The 4,138-nt window shown below is 43.5% G+C and overlaps 1 pseudogene; it reads right to left on the bottom strand.

Annotated features, from left to right (window-relative positions):
• Positions 1 to 643: 643 nt before the first annotated feature.
• LOC108511990 (elongation factor 1-alpha 1-like) lies at positions 644 to 2,922 on the bottom strand (annotated as a pseudogene).
• Between the last annotated feature and the right edge of the window lie 1,216 nt (positions 2,923 to 4,138).

The raw sequence follows: 4,138 nt of genomic DNA, 5'->3' as shown, positions 1-4,138 counted from the left end.
CATATTCTTTGTACTCTTAACACTGTTGACTACTCTCTCTTTTTTCCTCATTAAATTTGGTTTTAATGGGTCTCAAATTTCTGTGACAGGTATTTGGTCAAGTTGTTTCCGCTAAAAGTGCTGATTTTAAAACTAAATTACTTAAAACTCCCAGATGCCAAAAAAAAAAAAAGTTCACAAAACATTCTCCTTTCTTCCGAAGGTTTTACAATGCATTGTTATCATTAACCAGTCTTTTGTGACTAAATTTAAGTGGCCAATTGAAACAAACAGTTCTGAGACCCTTCCATCACTGATCAAGACTCAGGCCAGGCACCGTGGCTCATGCCTGTACTCCCAACATTTTGGAAGGCTGAGATGGGTAGATCACTTGAGCCCAGGAGTTTGAGACCAGTCCGGGCAATATAATGAGACCTAGTCAGGCATGGTGGCACATGCCTGTAGTCCCAGCTACTCGGGAGTCTAAGGCAGGAGGATTGCTTGAACCCAGGAGGCAGAGGTTGCAGCGAGCAGAGATCGTGCCACCGCGCTCCAGCCAGGGCAACAGAGTGAGAACCTGTCTCAAAACAAAACAAACCCAAAAAAACAAAAAACAAACAACAACAACAACAAAGACTGGGGTGGCATGTTTTAGGGATAATATTCATTTAGCCTTCTGAGCTTTCTGGACAGACTTGGTGACCTTGCCAGCTCTAGCCACCTTCTTGTCCTCTGCACCCATGGCAACTGTCTGTCTCAGCGAGTTTGGCATGCAGGTGCACACCTCCACTTGTTACATAACCTATATAACCTGTTGTATGAGTTCATACTTGGCTCTATACTTGGTATAAAGGTATATTTCCCCGCAAAATGACCCAGAGAAGAATAGTCAGATAGTCAGAATATTCAGAGAAGCTCTTAACACACATGGTCTTGCTAGGAACTACATCAATCATGGCAGCATCATCGGATTTCAAGAATTTAGGGCCATATTCTAGCTTCTTATCAGAATGGTCATCTTTTCTTTCAGCTCAGAACACTTGCAAGGAATGTGAGATGTGTGACAATCTAGTACAGGGCATAGCCAGCACTGATTTGGCCTAGATGGTTCAGGATAATCACCTGAGCAGTGAACCCAGATGCTTCCATTGGTGGGTCATTTTTGCTGTCACCAGCAACACTGCCATGATGAACATCTTTGGCAGACACATTCTTTTTTTTTTCTTAGAAAGAACGTAATGCATGTTTTTAATCAGAACAACAACAGCAACAACAAAAAAATTAAGTATGGATATGCCAATATAGTGTTGAATCCAGCAATGGACACAAATAAAGGGCAAATGCTTGACAGAGACAGTTGTAAATAATCTATGTACCTCTTACATTCCCCCATTTCATAAAAAAGACATTCTCTTTGGAAATATGGTTAGAAATGTAAATCACTGATTTCTTTCAAGACCACGATGATTCTGTAATAAATATCAAATTGTTCCATTTCAGATTTGTAAAAGGATTCTTTCAGATAAGAAGACTTGGGAGCAACTGTGAAGCTGTCTTTATTCAGATACTTTGAAATATAAAGTGGTGATCTAAGCCACCAAGAACTGTAAGGCATGCTAACTGACGTTTATAACAACTTAGCCTTCTTGTTTTTTATATCCAATTTTATTAAGTGGGCAAACACCTTGTTCACATTGAGGCCCACATTGTCCCCAGGAAGAGATTCACTCAAAGCTTCATGGTGCATTTCAAAAGACTTTACTTCAATTCTAACATTGACTGGAGCAAAGTTGACCACCATGCCAGGTTTGAGAACACCAGTCTCTTCTCGGCCCACAGGTACAGTACCAATACCAACGATCTTGTAGACATCCTGGACACACAGACACAAGGGCTCATAAGTTGGATGACCTGATGGTAGAATAAAGTCCAGAGCTTCAAGCAGCATGGTTCCACTGGCATTGCTATCTTTACAGGTGACTTTCCATTTCTAGAACCAAGGCATGTTAGCACTTGGCTCCAGCATGTTGTCACCATGCCAACCAGAAATTGGCACAAATGCTACTGTGTCAGGGTTGTAGCCAATTTTCTTAATGTAAGTGCTGATTTCCTTGTATCTCGTCTGGTGGTAGGGTGACTAAGTGGAATCCATTTTGTTAACACCTACAAGTAGTTGTTTCACAGCCAGTGTGTAAACCAGAAGGGCATGCTTATGGGTCTGCCCATTCTTGGAGATACCAACTTCAAATTCACCAACACCAGCAGCAATTATCAAGATAGCACAGTCAGCTTGAGATGTGCCTGTAGTCTTTTTTTGTTTTGTTTTGTTTTGTTTTGTTTTGTTTGTTTGTTTGTTTTTGAGGCAGGGTCATGCTCTGTTCCCCAGGCCAGAGTGCAGTGGTATGATCTCGGCTCACTACAATCTTCACCTCCTGGGTTCCAGTGATTCTCCTGCCTCAACCTCCTGAGTAGCTGGGATTACAGATGCATGCCACCACGCCCAGCCAATTTTTGTATTTTCAGTAAAGATGGGGTTTCACCATGTTGGCCAGGCTGATCTTGAACTCTTGACCTCAAGTGATCTGCCCACCTCGGCCTCCCAAAGTGCCAGATTACAGGCGTGAGCCACTGTGCTCGGCCCATAATTGTGTTTTTGATGAAGACTCTGTATCCTGGGGCATCAATGATAATCTTGTGGTACTTACTGGTCTCAAATTTCCACAGGGTAATATCAGTGGTGATACCATTCAGCTTTCAGTTTATCCAAGACCCAGGCATACTTGAAGGAGCCCTTTCCTATCTTAGCAACCTTCTTCTCAATTTTTCAGTGGTTCTTTTGTTGATGCCGCTGCATTTGTAGATCAGATGGCCAGTAGTAGTGGACTTGCCTGAATCTACATGTCCAATGATGACAATATTGATATGAGTCTTTTCCTTTCCCATTTTGGTTTTTAGGGGTGGTTTTCAAGACAACCTATGTTCTGGTGGCAAACCCATTGCAAAAAAGCTACTTTCTCTTTTCTGAATGTCTCTCTTCCCTCGGTTTCTATGACCAGCACTCTACGGAATTTTCTCCTATCTCTCCAACTGCTGCTCCCTGTCTTAGTATGCTCACTTCTCTTCTACCCAATCCTCAAGGTGTAGGAGTTGGTTGCTCAAAGTCCAGTTCTTGGCACTTTTGAATTCTCACTCCACCCTCTCTACCTTTATGATCCCCTCCACTCTAAAGGATTCAACCACCATCCCTTCACACTCATGATTTATAGATCTATGCTTTTATCTCAGCTCTCTCTCCTGAATGCCAAGGTCAAGATTCTTATAGTCCATTTAGTTGCAGATGACTCTCAAATTCAACAAGTGCAACCTGACCTATTTATTTACCATGACATGTTCCATGCCCCCTAGCTTGGATAATGGCATTACAATTCTTCAGTCACTCATTCTCAAAACTTCAGAGTTGGGGAGTAATGTCATGAAAGACGGAGTAGAAGCAATCTGGATTCACTTCCCCTGCTCACTGAAAACCAAAAACAACTATCCAGTGCCACATTTATCACCAGAACTCAAAACCAAAGCTGTGACAATCCCTGAGGCCACAGAGAAGTGAAAAACTATGAGCTGAAAGTGAGAGAAATGGACTTCTCTATCCACAATGCCCCTCCCCCAAACTACTAGACACCACATGGAAAAATCCTCCAAGACTCATGGTTTCTACATTGGAAAAGTGAGATCAAGGTGGACAGCCAGCTTCCCCATCATCTTGGGTTGCTATGCAAGAAAGCTGTTCCTGCCTCAACTCACAGGAAGCATCACAAGTGCCTCCACCTAAGGACAGGTGGAGACAAACCTTGGAGGTGGGGCCGCATGGCCCAGCACTAGAAACTCGGGGTCTGCTCTCCACTATAGAAAAAGGGGACACCAAATTAGAGAGGTGGTTTAGCAGCACCACACTGTAGGAGGCACCCTGCAGGGAACCTCTGGGCACGAAGCCATAGCCAGCTTCCCCACACAGCTGAGGAGTCCCCTTTGGAATCTCCCCTTATCTGCAATGGGCAGCACTTGGAGAGCTACAGAAAACCTGTGCTTATGGCGCCATCTAGTGCTCAAAAGAAGGCAGCAATCTAGGGCTAAGGAAATCAACGGGCAAACCGCACAGAAC

This window comes from Rhinopithecus bieti, unplaced genomic scaffold (assembly GCF_001698545.2).
Source record: "Rhinopithecus bieti isolate Rb0 unplaced genomic scaffold, ASM169854v2 scaffold_29892, whole genome shotgun sequence".
NCBI lineage: Eukaryota > Metazoa > Chordata > Mammalia > Primates > Cercopithecidae > Rhinopithecus > Rhinopithecus bieti.
The sequence above is the reverse complement of the archived record's forward strand: the minus strand, read 5'-3'. Positions and strand labels throughout refer to the sequence as shown.